This window comes from Mastigoproctus giganteus, chromosome 7 (assembly GCF_048544385.1).
Source record: "Mastigoproctus giganteus isolate SK-2022 chromosome 7, ASM4854438v1, whole genome shotgun sequence".
Classification (NCBI taxonomy): domain Eukaryota; kingdom Metazoa; phylum Arthropoda; class Arachnida; order Uropygi; family Thelyphonidae; genus Mastigoproctus; species Mastigoproctus giganteus.
In genome coordinates, this window is record NC_143581.1 from 233,654,994 (window position 1) to 233,672,184 (window position 17,191).

At 37.5% G+C, this 17,191-nt stretch overlaps 1 protein-coding gene across 6 annotated transcripts in view; it reads left to right on the forward strand.

Annotated features, from left to right (window-relative positions):
• Positions 1–17,191, forward strand: part of LOC150083775 (calcium/calmodulin-dependent protein kinase type II alpha chain) — a 740,997-nt gene that overhangs the window by 434,167 nt on the left and 289,639 nt on the right. The window lies entirely within an intron of this gene.

The following is a 17,191-nucleotide window of genomic DNA, read 5'->3' on the forward strand; positions in this document are numbered from 1 at the left end:
GCTGAGATACTGAAGCTTTTGTAATTACTAATGAGCTTGCACAGATTGTTCATTTACCTACAAGAATATTTGATAATCCTAACCATACAGGCAATATGCTTGATCTTTTTCTCACAAACAACCCTTCTAAATACATGGTCGAAGTGAATGGTCCTTTAGGCACCTCAGATCACAATTTGGTGATTGTCTCTTCTCCAATGGAGCCTTTATCTCATGGCTATTCCCAATCTCGTGTTGTTTGGCATTACAAGAATGCAAAATGGGATGGCCTGCGAGATTTCTTTTCCTTGGTTGGATTACTGTTTCAAAACTTCTGATGTCAACGTTTGCTCAGATCGTTTCAGTGAAATTATTCTTGTAGGAATGGAATCCTTTATCCCACACTCCACTTTAAAATCTCATTCTTTATCTAAACCTTGGTTTTCCAATAAATGTGCTAATGATATGCAACATTCTTCAGGGGAAGAATATTGATTATCGTAATTGCCTTGTTTCCAATTTTTCAGTTTCATTTTCTACCTACACCAAAGCTCGCAATAGTTGTAAAGCGCTTATTAATCAGTCCAAACTAGATTTTGAACAGGTTAAGAGTAGAAAATTTGCTTCTTGCCCTAATGGTAGCCGAGCTTTCTAGTCTCTTGCCAAAGCTATTGGCGGCAACTTTTGCCCATCTCTGCTCCCACCTCTTTCAAAACCAAATGGTTCTGTTGTCACTTGGGCCAAGGAAAAAGCTAACCTGCCAGCATCCCATTTTTCTTCCAACTCATGTATTAATGAAGTTGGTAAAACACCTCCCACATTCTCAACACGATCCATTCAATGCCTCATGTGGTCTTCTGTCAAAAGGATGTCAGAAGGATTGTGACAAATGTTGAGTTTCAGAAAGCTCCAGGTTCTGATTGTATTTCTTCACTTGTTTTCAAAACCTGTGCTCCTGAACTTACTCCTGTTCTTTGCTGCCCTTTTTCACTTTCTTATTCCAAATGTGTTTTTTCTTCTGCTTGGATATTTGCTCATATCCAGCCAGTTCATAAAAAGTGTGACAAATTCCACCCATCCAGTTATTGGCCCATTGCAATTACTTCTACTCTTTCTAAAGTAATGGTGAAATCAATTAACCGGCAGCTGTTAAACTACCTCGAAACCTTCCGTCTGATCAATGATCGCCAGTATGGATTCTGTCAGTGTCGATCCACTTGTGATATTCTGGCTTATGTTACCTATTTATGGACAAATTCAATGGAAATGTTCGGTGAATCACAAGCAGTTGCCCTTGATATCTGAAAGGCTTTCGATCGTGTTTGGCATAAAGGTCTTCTAAACAAGCTTCCATCTTATGGTTTGCCAACTATTTTTTGTAATTGGTTATCCAGTTTTCTCTCTGATAGCTCACTGAGGGTGATGGTAGATGGCTCTCTGTCTTCTAACTTCTCCACTAATGCTGGTATCCCCCAAAGATTCAGCTCTTTCCCCTGCTCTTTTGCTCTTGTATATTAATGACCTTCTTCCATTGACTGGAAATCCTATCCATAGTTTTGTCGATGATAGCACATTGCATTCCACTTTCCATTTTGAGAAACCTTGCCCTGATGAATCAGCTTCAACTTCTCGAATATTCACTACCAATTCCTTAAATGCCAATCTCCAGGTAATTCTCCTGTGGGGCAAAGACAACTTAGTTGATTTCAATCCTTCTCTAAACTCAGTCTTGTCTTATATCTCGCAAAAATGATTCTTCTGCTCGTATGCTTATCTTTGGTGACACTCCGATTTCTAGACAAAATGATATATCTCTTTTGGGGATTTCCCTGACTTATAATCTCTCTTAGCACAAGCACATTACAAATTTCTTCCAAACAAAACAGTTTTTTTTTTTTTTTTTTTTTTTTTTTTGATTTGGTAGTTGTTGGTGCATTGGCTTCTGTGGCCATATTGCACCTCCCAAGGTTTTTGCAGTACTTTGATCCAAGCCCGAGGCGGGAATCGAACCCGCGACCTTTGGGTTGCCGGGCAGGTACTTTGCCCGGTCGGCACAGTTGTTTTGGAATATTGTACAATACAATGGAATATTGTTCCCATATCTGGGGTGGTGCCCCCAAAACCTCTCTCCAATCTTCTAGATTCCATTCAGAAGGCAGTTAGGTTAATTAATGGCTAATCTCTAATAGAGTCTCTCCACTTGCTGTCTCATAGACGTACTGTTTCTGCTGCATGTCTTTTCTACAGATACTTCTATGGCCACTGTTCTTCTGAATTGGCTTCTATAATTCCCACTCTCTCTTTCAAAACAATCTGAACACATGTCGCCACCAGCCATCATCCATTTACTGTCCAACTTCAAACTCACAGAACCAACTTTTCATCTTCCTTGTTTATTCATTCAACTGCCGTTTTCTGGAACAACATTCCTTCCATATATATTTTCTGAAAATGACAGTCTACAGAAGTTTAAGTCTGATGTCAACAAATATCTTCTCAACCCAAGCATGGTACTAAGTACTATCGGTTCTAATACCTCTTGTGTTTGGGGTTTCTTTAAAAAAAAAAAAAAAAAAAAAAAGTTTTCTTTTGTACAGCAAAATATTAATTGCTGGTATAAATTACCTCCACGGGTTGCTGGGCTCACAGCTTGGAAAAATTTAGAGAGTTGGATCTTGTCAAGCAAATGTTTGATAAATAATTGCTAGTATACTATGGGCCTTCCTTGCTATCTATCCTGCTTTAAAAACTTCATGTCCAACCATATAAAAGCACATGAAAAAGTACTATATTAATTGATGCAGTGTGGCATTATGGACAAATTATTGCTATAGATAAAGGAAGGATGGTTGTGGGGTGGTGGAAGACAGAGTGATAATGAGTGGACACTGCTCTTTGTGGATTAATTTTTGATTAGTGATTCCACCAGTGTTTAGTGCAGCCCATTGTTGTTTTCTGTGTTTATTAATGATATTGATGAAGGTATTACAGGTTTAATATCTATGTGTGCAGATAATAGGAAGGTTGCCAGGGTGGTTAATGTCATGTAATGACAATAATCAAGGTAAGTTACTGCAACAAGATCTCAAAATCAGGCTGATCGACTGAGAACGGGCATCAAGTTTAACATGAAAAATGCAAGGTACTGCATATGGGTAGCAGTAATCCCAGAGTAATTTATAGTGAGGTACTGCACTCAGAGTAGACGAAAATGAAAAAGACCTGTGGTTTATTTTTCAGTCAGTTATGAAGTTCTCTGAGCAGTGCAAACAGGCTGACAGGACATCTCATGGGATTCTGTCAATAATATACAGGAATTTTATTAGCAGGGATATGGAGATGATTATTCCTTTGTATAAGGCAATGATTAGGCCCCATCTTGAGTACTGCATACAGGTCTGGAGGCCTCGTTTTAGGAAGATTGTAGATCTGCTGGAATGGACGGATACAGAGAAGGGCAGCGAGATTGGTGAGGGAAATAAATGGGTGCTCTTACAATGAAAAGCTTCAGTTCTGGAATATTGGCAGGTGAGGTAATCTGATTGAGCTGTTTAAGGCTTTGAATGGATTGAGTAGGCTCGGTTCTGATAAATTTCATTCCGGATGGTTGCAGGATAGATGTGTGGAAGATTGCCTTCAGCCAGCAGTAGTTCATTGTTGGTTCAAACTTCTATCTGTTGTTAGAAGTGGCTAGTTTGATTAAATTCAAGCAAGAGCTCAACAATCTCTTGGAATGGTTGATGTGGGGAAATTTTTTTATTTTTATTTTTTCATATGCTGTTAAGCTTTCTTGCATCATTTTCTACTAATACTAATATCATAATCCCAATATTCCTCCACTGTATTTTTTTTTTCCCAACCTGCAACTGTATAAGTTATTTTGTGGTTGCTTTTCTCCAAGTGACTGCTCTGATGTGATGTGGAACAACAAATTGTTGAAAATTTTCATGAGCTACATTTGACCATTCACATAACTGAATTGTCCTCCCTCCTGAAGTCACATAGGCAAAGGATTGTGCTGAAAAACACGTCTTTCCAGTTACTCTCACAGATGCCAAGTAGGATTTAGATCTGAGACCGGTTTTCCAGGGAGGTTCTAGAATTCTTCCTTTTGTCTCCCAGACTACTCTTCACACATTTGGTGGATAAATGAGATGGTTGCATTCACTAAGATAAGAGAATGGTTGCATGTCATCTTGGAAGAACATATTCTGTTTGTAGTAAACATGCAACATTGCTAGGTTTGCCAAAGAACTGATATGGGCATTATTCAGGTTCCCCAGTTTTATCGTGCTTTCCTTCATGTCTCTGGCCGCTATGATTTGTGTATTTTTGCATAGATTATTGCATATGGCCCAAACCCCCATAGTTCTAATATAGCGAATATATATATATATATTATTCTTAATTGTTTCTGTTATGTTAAAATAAAAGCCAACATTAAAAAGTGCAAAAATTAAAACCATTTCTTGCCTATTTTAAAATATTGAATAGTATACAAAATGGTCCTATACACATTTAAAAAAAAAACACTTTTCAATGTACAGAAGAATTTAAGTGCAGATATTTACATTTCATCAAATTGACCAATTATTTGGTAATAAAAGATCTATATTTCACCATTAAGATCTTAATTAAGATTGTAATCACAATTAAGATCTTAATTTCACCAATTATTTGATAATAAAAGCTTTTATTATAATAGATCCAGATAATAAAAGGGTTGGATAAACAGGGTTTACTGTATTAAAACAATGTACAATAAGCACTCAATTTTGTGGATTTTAAAAATCCTTATATTTCACATAAATATAAAATAGCTGAAATCTAGTAATAATGAATTGCTGTTATTTGAATAAATCATTAATTAACACCAAGTTTCTGTTGTTCTGTGTATTTTATTTTTGTGTACATTATTTTTGTGTGAATGTGTTGTGTTATGGTCAGTAACAGACTCGTTATTATTAAGTATGAAATAAATGTATTCATGCATAACTCATTGACAGAACTTCTATCTTTGTTATTGATTTCATTCAGTTCCATCTTCATAATGATCTTGTTTTGGTCTTAAGAAGTCTGATATGACATAATAAGGATTTGTGTGATAATTAAACATTGATCTAAACCAACATGTTATGGAATTCGTCAGATGAAGCAGCTTCATTTCAAGAGAAGAATATTACTAATATGATTATCAGGATTTATGAAGATAACCGAAGTAATGAATGCAATTAGAAGAGATAACTAAGAAGATTCTGAATGAAGTTGATAGACAATCATATTGATTAAGAAATAAATTTAAATAAATTTTAAATTATGGAATACCTGTTATTGAAAAGTCTGTTATGCATGTCATTAATAACATATATTCAGTTATAATTTTTATATCTATTCATTTGTTGATCAAGCAAAAAAATAAAAGAAAAACTTTTCTTAGCATAAGAATCAGATTAGCAGCACATTGCAACCAGATTTTGATACATGAAGAACAAGTTTTATTTACTCTTCATGTATGGCGGAGAAAGCATTTTACTTTCCCCTTTTTTTTTTGCATGATTATGTCTTCATGTTTGTTGTGATAAAAAAAAAAAAAAAATTAGGCATTAATGTAATATATATAACATGCATGAATTAGTTGATTGCAATAGTTTTTGTTGTAAAATGGTTTTCATCTATTAAGGAAATTATAAACTGCTTGGTTATTTGCCACAGAACAGCAACAAACTGAAAGGTGAAAATTTTTTGTACCAGTTGAAAGCTATAGGAATGTTTGGATGATAGTTTGGAATATTAATAGAATGGCAACCAAGTAATAACAGAAAAATATACTTTGTTATCGTAGTTATTGGGTAGCTAGAGATTTTGTAGGTTTACTACTTCATATGCATAGAATCTTTGTATTGTTTGAATCTTGCCACCATTGTTATAGAATGAGTGGTAGGGGAATTCAAAGTTTTTAATTGTGGTAAATAGGTAGCTCTAAAGTTCGAATCGCTTAGGTTGGCGCTAGTTGGATAAGTTTGTTATATATTATAATTAACTTAAGTTTCAAGCATGCTGGTATAGCATAATATATATAATGCAATAATGTAGCGTGGTAGTGTCATTACTGCATAACTGGTGTATCGATAAAAACATTCAATTTTAATTACAGTAAAAGTCCAAAATTCCGGATGCCAGAAATGCAGACCACCCGAGAATCCAGACTTTTCGAAAACTCGCAAGCTTTTTAAATTTAGCGGACTTTTGTGTGTGTGCACGCATGTATGATTGCCACAGATGCCCAGCAACAACAAGCGAGCTCGTGGTTGCCATTTTGAAATGAGCAATCAAACCATGGCAATGCCATAATTTTTGTCTTACTCTTTTTATTTACCATATATAGCATACGTATTTACAAGCCCATAATAATGGCTCCTAAAATAGATAAACTTCATGGTGTGAAGAGAAAGAAGAAAACTTTGAAATTGAGTGACAAACTTGAAATAATTAAGAAACTAGAGAGTAGTGTAAGCAATACTGTTTTAATGGAAACCTGCAACTTCGGAAAGTTTACAATTTACGATATAAAAAAGGCAAAGAATAAAATTCTAGAATTCACAGTCTCGTCTGAGCCTTACAATAAAATTGCTGAGAGGAAAAGTTTACATAGGCCAAAATTAGAGAATCTCGATAAAGTGTTATACGAATGGTCTTTGCTAAAACGATCAGAAGGTATGGCAATTTCTGGGCTGATGCTTTTTGCCAAAGCAAGGTCTTTTAAGGAGCAAATGAACATTGAATCAGAGTGCACATTTAGTGATGGATGGCTTAGGAATTTCAAGACTCATCATGGTATTAGACAGTTAGATATTGCTGGAGAAAACCAGTCAGCTGATACACAAGCAGCAACAGAATATAGTGCAACATTTGAAAAAAATTGTATCTGACTATGACGTTACAGCCGATAAAATTTATAATACTGATGAAACAGCAGTTTACTGGAAATGTTTGCCCACAAAAACTTTGGCTGGAAACCAGGAAAGGGATGCAACAGGGTTTAAGCTTAATAAAGAAAGAGTAGCCATTCTTATGTGTGCTAATGCTTCAGGTCAGCATAAAATTAAGCTTTTAGTGATTGGTAAATTTCAGCACCCATAGGCCTTTAAAGGAATTGTGCACTTACCTGTGACCTATAAAGCCCAAAAGAATACTTGGATGGACAAAGATATATTTTGCGATTGGTTTGTTCATGATTTTGTTCCATCAGTTCGTCAGAACTTGAGAAAATTGGGGAAGCCTGCAAATACAAAGTGCCTGCTACTTCTCGGCAACTGTAGGGCCCACCTGAATGAATCAAAATTAGTCTGATTGCTGAAATATTTTTGCATGTTACTTGCCACCAAACGTAACACCATTAATTCAACCCATGGATCAAGGAGTCATTAGGAACTTTAAATGTCACTATAAAAATGATTTTATGATGAAAATGATAAGAATGCCGACCCTTCAGAATTTCAATGCAGTTTTACAATCAAAGATGCAACATTTTTCACTCATGACTGCAGTCAAGCCTATAACTCTTTTAAGAGCGTGGTGAAAGTTATGATCAAATGTGACGTTTGCAGATCTACAATCTGATCGAAACGAAGATTTCAAAGGATTTCACATAAAGCTGAAGGCATCTGAAATGAAAGAACTGATGGAAACTATTAAATTATGTACGGAAGACAACCCTCTACGCAGACTTAATGCTGATGACATAGAAGAGTGGATACGTATTGAAGATGATGTTGAAGTTTCAGCGACTTTCACTAATCAAGAAATTATTCAAAGCATTATAATTCCTGATAAGATAGAGAATAATTCAGAAGAATCTGGTGAAGAAAACGACAAAGTTGAAGAAGAAAACATATCTTGGGCTACTGCAGAAAAGTCCATTGAAACAAATATTAAATTTATGGAACAGAATTAGAGCTTCAGTCTTCAGGACGTTATGCATGAACATATGGTGCATAATAATTTTCTCACAAAGAAATTACAAAGTCATAAACAAGATGATATACAGAAGTATTTAAAGAAAGCAATAGAAGCGTCAAGCAGTGCAGCAGATAGAGTAGAATCTGCAAGTTTTCCATCCACAAGCAGTGCAACAGACGCAGCAGAAATCGCAGAAAAGAATGAATAAATATTTGTTTGTTTTTGGAACTTTGTATTTTATATGAAAATGTTTCGTTAATAAACTAAAACAATAATTAATTTATATAAAATATGTATCATCTGCTTTCATTTATATACTGTATTTTTCTTTTACATTGTTCATTTTTAAACACAATTTCAAGCATTACACGCTTTTTTTTGTGGTGAAAATTTTTGTTTGTGAAGTGTTGACTGTTTTTCTTTAAAACTGCTCATTTCAATAAATGAAGCATGCTTTATTTGCTAAGGAATAAACTGTCAAAACTTACATGGTTATCTCTTCTTTATTCCATCTTAAATTTGAATTTTAAAAGTACTGCCTGAGAATCAGAAAAATCCAAAAATCCAGATCGATACAGTCCTTGAGCAGTCCAGATTTTTGGACTTTTACTGTATATATTATTATTATTAGCATATGGTGCGATGAAGCCTGAGGTTTATGCTGCACCAGCCAAAAAAAAATTCATGAGTTACCTTGAGAGAGAGAAAGAGAGAGTGAGTCAAAAGTAGAAGGGAATCACCAAGAAAGAGAAGAATGATGATATCCAGCTCAGGACCCTAGGTGTGCCAAGCACATACTCACCAAATGTGAGCTCCTGGGGTTGATATAATTAATAGCGTAAACTTCATAGTATAACTGGTGCATAGTGTTATAGCTGAATTAGATATATTTGTTCAGTGAAGTATTTTTAATTATACTGCATTTGAACAAAAATCTCAGACTAGAGCAGCAAAGCAAAAGGCTTAAGTGACTGGGAGTTTTGTGGCTCTGCAGAGAACTGAGGATGGCAGTTGCCCTCCGAATCACAGCCTAATGAGATGCATGTCTTGTTTGATGTTTGCAGAGTTATCAGGAATGGGATATGATACCGTTGGGGGGAGGGGGGATGTCTATGTGCATGCTCAGTGAAAGGAGTATGAGGAGCCTATGATAGATACAAGTCGATCTGTAACCAAGTTACAAAGGAGGTTAGGCAGGTGAAAAGGCAGCTTACGAGAAATCTTTGGCAAGGGATGCAAAGAAAAACAGCAAAGAGTTCTTTACTTATGTAAACTCTAGAAGGAAGGGGATGAATCAGATTGGTCCACTTGATATCGATGGGTCAACTATTGATGATCCAGCTCATGTAGCTAACAAACTAAATGAATATTTTGCATTGACATTCACACATGAGGAGTTATTCAGCGAGGGGAATGCCAGAGGTGTATTCAACTCTGGCAGTAAGCTAGAGAATCTTGTAATAACTGAGAGAAAAGTTGAGGTGAAATTGTTGAAGATAAACACAAGAAAGGCACCTTGGGGTGGTGGTGGTGGTAGTAGTAGTGGCAGCATGTGAAGCAAGAAAGCATGTGTATGAGCTTATGCAGCATCAGCCAAAAAAAAAAAAAAAATCACACCATTCTTTCCAAATGCCTGTCCAGTTCCTCCTTAAATTTATTCAACCTATCAACTGCCACAACGACAGATGGAAGTTTGTTCCAGCAATTAACCACCCGCTGGCTAAAGGCAAATTTCCGCACGTCTATTCTACATCTGTCCTTTCTTAATTTGAATTTATGCCCCCCCCCCTTAGGTTCGTAATCTGAACAAGTGGAAGGATCCCATCAGAATTCAGCGTGCTCAACCCATTCAAGGCCTTATATACCTCAATCAGATTACCACGCAGGTGTCTAGTCTCCAGCCACTGCAATTTGCAGAACTTAAGCCTCTCTTGGTAAGAGGATCCCTTCATTCCCCTCACCAATCTTGTTGCCCTTCTCTGTACACGCTCAAGTAAATCTACATCCTTCCTAAAATGAGGCCTCCAGACCTGTACGCAGTACTTAACAGGCCTGACCATTGCATTATACAGAGAGATAATCACCTCCTTTTGAAAAAACCCCATGACCTGTCCTGACAGCCTGACTGCATTGCTCAGAAAACTTCATATCTGCCTGCACAATTACTCCCAGGTCTTTTTCATTTTCTACCACCTTAAGTGTAGTACCACACAGTTGGTACGTTTCTCTGGGGTTACTTCTACCCATATGCAGTACTTTGCATTTGTCAAGGTTAAACTTCAGTTGCCACTTCTTAGCCCATCTGGCCAAATTATCTAGATTCTGTTGCAGTAGCACACTGTCATTAAACAACCCTGCCAAACTTTGTATCATCTGCAAACTTCAACATTAAGCCTGATATACCTTCATCAATATCATTGATAAATATATAAAACAACACTGGACCCAACACCAAATCCTGTGGGACTCCACTAATAACATTAGTCCATGAAGAGCAGCACCTATTGATTACCACCCTCTGTCTTAGCATTAGCATTAGCAGAGGCATATGATGCAAGAAAGCAAGCTTATTCAGCATCAGCCAAAAAAAGCCGTCTTCTCCCGCTTAACCATCCTTTTATCCACTGTAGCAACTTACCCTTAATACCATTCTGCTCCAATTTGTACAATAGTCTTTCATGCGCAACAGTGGCAAAAGCTTTCCTGAAATCCAAATAGATGATATCAAAATTATTTTTTGCATCCAGTTCCTTTGTAATCACATCATAATATCCTATCAAATTTGTCAGACAAGACTTTCCTTTAACAAACCCATGCTGTGTCTGAATTATTGCAGCAGTCTTGTCTAGATGATCCTGCAATGCATCTTTAACCAGTGACTCCATTATTTTACCCGGAACAGAAGTTAAACTAACTGGTCTGTAATTACTCGTATCACCTTTCGATCCCCCTTTGTGAATTGGGGATACATTTGCACATCTCCAGTGTGTGGGAACCTCCCTTGAGTCCAAGGATGCTCTCATAATTATGGCCAAGGGTTTGCTTAGTTGCTTTGGATGGGATCTATCCAATTATATTAAAGGAGGCAGTAAAGGAAGTAAGCAAACCCTTAGGTTTAATTATGAAAGTTTCCTTGGACTCAAAGGAGGTACCCACAGACTGGAAATGTGCAAATGTGACCCCAATTCACAAAGGAGGATCAAAAGCTGACACAAGTAATTATAGACCTGTGAGTTTAACTTCTGTTCCACGAAAATTAATGGAGGCACTGGTTAAAGAAGCACTGCAGGATCATCTAGACAAGACTTCAGTTATAGCTCGGACACAGCATGGTTTTGTTAAGGTGAAGTCTTGCCTGACCAAATTTGATTGGATACTATGATGCAGTCACAAAAGAACTGTATGCAGGGAATAATTTTGATATTATATACAGGCATACCTCGGTTAACGTTACCTCTGATAACGAAGCTTCGATATAACGAAGTCGGCAATTTCAAGCCCCATTTAACATAAAAAAAATTCCAGTTAATCCCCTGAAATCTAAACAAACTGAAGAAATTACTGAAACCTTTGGGGCTTCTCGTGGTTGGTTCGAGAAATTTAAAAAACGGGCCAGGATTCATAGTGTAAAATTAACAGGAGAAGCTGCAAATAAGTTTCCAGAAAAACTAAAGGAAATAATTGAACATGAAAATTTTCCAAATTTGGTGTTCAATGTTGACCAAAGCGGTTTGTTCTGGAAACGGCTACCAACAAAAAGCTTCATTTCTATTGAAGAAAAATCAGCTGCTGGGTTCAAAGCAGCCAAAGACCGTTTAACGTTACTCTTTGGATCAAATGCCTCTGGCGATTATAAATTAAAATTGTTATTAGTTTACCATTCAGAAAATCCGAGGGTGTTAAAAGGTAACATAAAAATGAATTTACCTGTAATATGGAAAGCAAATAGAAAAGTGTGGGTTACAAGGTTTGTTAACCACTTTTGTCCTGAAGTAAAACGGTATTGTCAAAAAAAAAAAAAAAATAACTTTGAAGAAAAAGCTCTTTTGTTATTAGACAATGCTCCGGGACATCCTACTGATCTTAACACGTTGGACACATGCATTCCTGTCAAAGTTGTGTTTCTTCCAGCAAACACAACTTCCCTGATTCAACCATTGGATCAGGGAGTAATAGCATCATTTAAAGCTTATTATCTGCGTCGAACATTAAGCATTTTAACTGAACTAGAGGATAAAGAGGAAATGACAGTTAAAACTTTTTGGAAAAACTACACCATTAAAAACGCAATTGAAAACATTGATAGTTCTTGGAAAGAAGTCACTAAGAAATGCTTAAATGGAGTTTGGTGCAAAATATGGCCAGAAGTTGTACTAGAAGAAGAAAATAACATCCAAGAAATTAGAAATGAAGTTATCCAGATGGCTCAATCAATAGGTTTCGAAAATGTCGATGAAGAGGATGTTAGAAATTTATTGAATGCAGAAGATGATGGTTTTTCAGTGGAAAGATGGTTTTTCAGTGCAACGAAGACAAAGATAATGAAGACGAAGTTAAAGAAGTTCCTGCCGAAAAAGTGTTAACAACCAAAGATTTAAAAAGGTGCTTAAATGACATTGAAAACATTTAAAATTTTTTTAGTGAAAATGATCCTGATTTAGGAAGAAGTGTTATTGTTAAGCGATCAGTGTTAAATGCAATAACTCCGTATAGGCAATTGTTAAATGAAAGAGAAAAAGAGCATAAACAATCAACTTTAGACTCATATTTTAAAATATGATTTCACTTTGTATGTAAGTTGACTGTTTATTTAATAAAACTTTTCTTTGTTCGAAAAAAAAGCTTTTCATTTTCTTTACGTAGGAACGTCTCCCTATTCTGGCCATAGTATTTTTACCTCTGAAAACGAAGTTTCGCTTAACGAAGTAATTTCGTGGAACGCATTCTATTCGTTATTCGAGGTATGCCTGTACTTGGATCTTAGAAAGGCTTTTGATACTGTTGCACATGGAAGGCTGCTGCACAAATTGGACCATTGTGGCATTGGAGGCAAATTGCTGCTATGGATAAAGGCTGGTTGAGGGGGAGAAGACAGAGAGTGGTAATCAATGGACACTGCTCATCGTGGACTAATGTTATTAGTGGAGTTCCTCAGGGTAAATGATATTGATGATGGTATATCAAGCTTAATGTCCAAGTTTGCAGACGATACGAAGGTTGGCAGGGTTGTCAAGGACACTACTGACGCTATGCTGCTGCAACAGGATGGGCAGATGGGCTGAGAGGTGGAAAATGAAGTTTAACATTGACAAATGTAAAGTACTACATATGAGAACCATCAACCCCAGAGTAATGTATCAATTCTGTGGTACTTTAGTGACAGTGGTAGAGCATGAAAGGGACCTGGGGATGGTTGTGCAGGCAGATGAAGTTCTCTGAGCAGTGCAGATGGGCTGCAAGAGTAGCTCATTGTTGTATTGTCAATGATATATAGGAATTTTTTTAGCAGGGATAAGGAGGTGATTATTCCCTTGTATAAGGCAATGGTCAGGCCACACTTTGAGTACTGTATACAGGTCTGGAGGCCTCATTTCAAGAAGGATGTAGAGCTGCTGGAACGAGTACAGAGAAGGGCAACAAGATTAGTGAATGGAACAATGGGGTATTCTTACGAAGAAACACTTAAGTTTTGCACATTACAGTGTTTGGAGACTAGTCACCAGCGAGGTGATCTGATAGAGGTGTATAAAGCCTTGAATGGTTTGAGCATGCTCAGTGCTGATAGGATTCTTCCTCTTGCTCAGAATAATCACCTGAGAGGGCATAAATTCAAATTGATGAAAGACAGATGTAGGATAGACGTGCGGAAATTTGCCTTTAGCCAGCGGGTGCTTGGTTGATGGAATAGACTTACATCCCATGTCTTGAAAGTTGATAGCCTAAATAAGTTTAAGGCTCAGCTGTGCAGGTATTTCGATCAAACAGAGGGGTGAAGTGGAAGTGTGTTTTTTTTTTTTTTTTTTTTATTTGACTGATGTTGCATAAACTTGCTTTCTTGCATCAAATGCCTCTACTAATGCTAACTCAGCATTGTTATCCGTCTTTATTATAGCTTGAAGAACAGGGTGGATGCCCTCGAAGAAATTAAATTTGGTGTCCCCTCAAGCTCTCAGCTGCCCATGTCAATATCAGAGCTTGCACTTGATCATCAGGCTACACAGTGGCAACCCCCAAGGTAGAATGGGCTGGTCCCACATAAGCTAGTTGTTGATGGTGACTGTATTGTCCGGAAAATGGGAAATATATTCTGCAAAAAGGATAGGTGGAATAGGGCTAGGGTGTGTCTGCTAGGACAAAAGTTAATATTGTAGAGCAGATATCATCTTTTATGGGCACAAAAGATGATATCATTGTACACATTAGCATTAAGAATAGATCTGCAGACTTGTTTAACAAGTACAAGGCAATGTTGAAAAAAATTCTCGAGTTAGGTTAAATTTGAAAGTCTCTTCAATTCTGCCTAGACATAATAGGAGGGAGAACGTGTTGATCAGTCTGGTCCTAGAGATATTGTGCAAGGCTCATGCTTCTTGATTAGACCGGGGGTTCAAGCCTTTGACCACCAAATACGGAGGATGCGGAAAGGTCAGGGAATGACCACCGCATATCCCTGGAGCAATATGGCCTTAGTTGCTAATGCTCCTAAAAACCAAATAACAAACAAACAAAACAACAACAGCAAGGCTCATGGAATAAAATTTTTTTTTCAGCATGGTCTGTGCTTGTTAACAGGAGAAACAGCATGGGATACACTTAAATAGAAAAGGTGCAAGAATATTTGCTTATGCTATTGAGGCAGTGCCAGTGGGTCTGAAAACTACTAGCTTTGGTGAATACACAGAGTAATAGGCTAATGATAGCTGCAGGAAGAGGTGAAGGTGATTCTTGCACTGCTTCTATTGGAATGATCACTACCCCTTGATAGCAAAGTGCTGGGGATTTCAAGAATTGCTGGGAGTCATCATTAGCATTAGTAGAGGCATTTGATGCAAGAAAGCAAGCTTATGCAGCATCAGCCAAAAAAAAAAAAAAAAAAAAAAAAACCCACTTCCACTTCACCCCTCTGTTCGTTCAAAATACCTGTCCAGCTGAGCCTTAAACTTATTTATGCTATCAACCTCCACCACAAGGGATGGAAGTCTGTTCCACCAACCAACCACTCGCTGGCTAAAGGCAAATTTCCGCACGTCTATCCTACATCTGTCTTTCCTCAATTTAAATTTATGCCCTCTCAGGTGATTTTTCTGAGCTAGAGGAAGAATCCCATCAGCATTGAGCATGCTTAAACCATTCAAGGCTTTATACACCTCTATCAGATCACCTCGCTGGTGCCTAGTCTCCAGACACTGTAATTTGCAAAACTTAAGCCTTTCTTCGTAAGAGCACCCCTTTTGTTCCATTCACTAATCTTGTTGCCCTTCTCTGTACTCGTTCCAGCAGCTCTACATCCTTCTTGAAATGAGGCCTCCAGACCTGTATACAGTACTCTAGGTGTGGCCTGACCATTGCCTTATACAATGGAATAATCACCTCCTTATCCCTGCTGGAAAAATTCCTGTATATCATTGACAATACTCCATGAGCTACTCTTGCAGCCCGTCTGCACTGCTCAGAGAACTTCATATCTGCCTGCAGAACCACCCCCAAGTCCCTTTCATTCTCTACCACTGTCAGTGTAGTACCACAGAGTTGATACGTTGCTCTGGGGTTGCTGTTTCCCATGTGTAGTACTTTACATTTGTCAATGTTAAACTTCATTTGCCATCTCTCAGCCCATCTGCTCAACCTTTCCAGATCCTGTTGCAGCAGTATAGTGTCAGTAGTGTCCTTGACAACCCTGCCAACCTTTGTATCGTCTGCAAACTTGGACATTAAGCTTGATATACCATCATCAATATCATTTATAAATACAGAAAACAATAATGGACCCAACACTGAGCCCTGAGGGACTCCACTAATAACATTAGTCCACGATGAGCAGTGTCCATTGATTACCACTCTCTGTCTTCTCCTCCTCAACCACCCCTTTATCCATAGCAGCAATTTGCCTCCAATGGCACACTGCTCCAATTTGTGTAGCAGTCTTCCATGTGCAACAGTATCAAAAGCCTTTCTAAGATCCAAGTATATAATATTAAATTTATTCCCTGCATCCAGTTCTTTTGTGACTGCATCATAATATCCAATCAAGTTGGTCAGGCAAGACTTCCCCTTAACAAAACCATGCTGTGTCTGAGCTATAACTGAAGTCTTGTCTAAATGATCCTGCAGTGTTTCTTTAACCAGTGCCTCCATTAATTTTCCTGGAACAGAAGTTAAGCTGACAGGTCTATAATTACTTGTGTCAGCCTTTGATCCTCCTTTGTGAATTGGGGTCACATTTGCACATTTCCAGTCTGTGGGTACCTCCCCTGAGTCCAAGGAAGCTCTCATAACTATGGCTAAGGGTTTGCTTGCTTCCTTTGCTGCCTCCTTTAATATAACTGGATAGATCCCATCCACCCCGGGTCCCTTTCTTGTGTTTATCTTCAACAGTTTCTCCTCCACTTTACTCCCAGTTATTTCAAGATTCTGTAGCTTACTGCTAGAGTTGAATACACCTCTGGCATTCCCCTTGCTGAATAACTCCTCATGTGTGAATGTCGATGCAAAATATTCATTTAGTTTGTTAGCTACCTGAGCAGGATCATCAACAGTTGACCCATCAATATCAAGTGGACCAATCTGATTCATCTCCTTCCTTCTAGAGTTTACATAAGTAAAGAACTCTTTGCTGTTTTTCTTTGCATCCCTTGCCAAGGATTTCTCGTAATCTGCCTTCGCCTGCCTAACCTCCTTTGTAACTTGGTTGCATATCAACTTGTATCTATCATAGGCTTCTGTGTCGTGTGTTAATTTGTAAGTATCCCATGCATTTTTCTTCTCTGCCATATGCCTCATTAGTTCATCTGACATCCATTTTTGCCTAAACCTTGAACAATATTTCTTAGTTGGTATGTAAAGCCTAGTAGCTTCCAAGATAAGATCTTTGAATGCTTTCCATTTTGAATTTGCTGTTGGTAACATCATCAGTTGGTCCCACTGTATAGAATTTAAATACTGTCTCAGTCCATCATAGTTGCCTTTACGGAAGCAATAACCCTTCCCTTTACCCCTAATGGTAGTTATCTCTTTGAGTAAATCCCACTTCAGC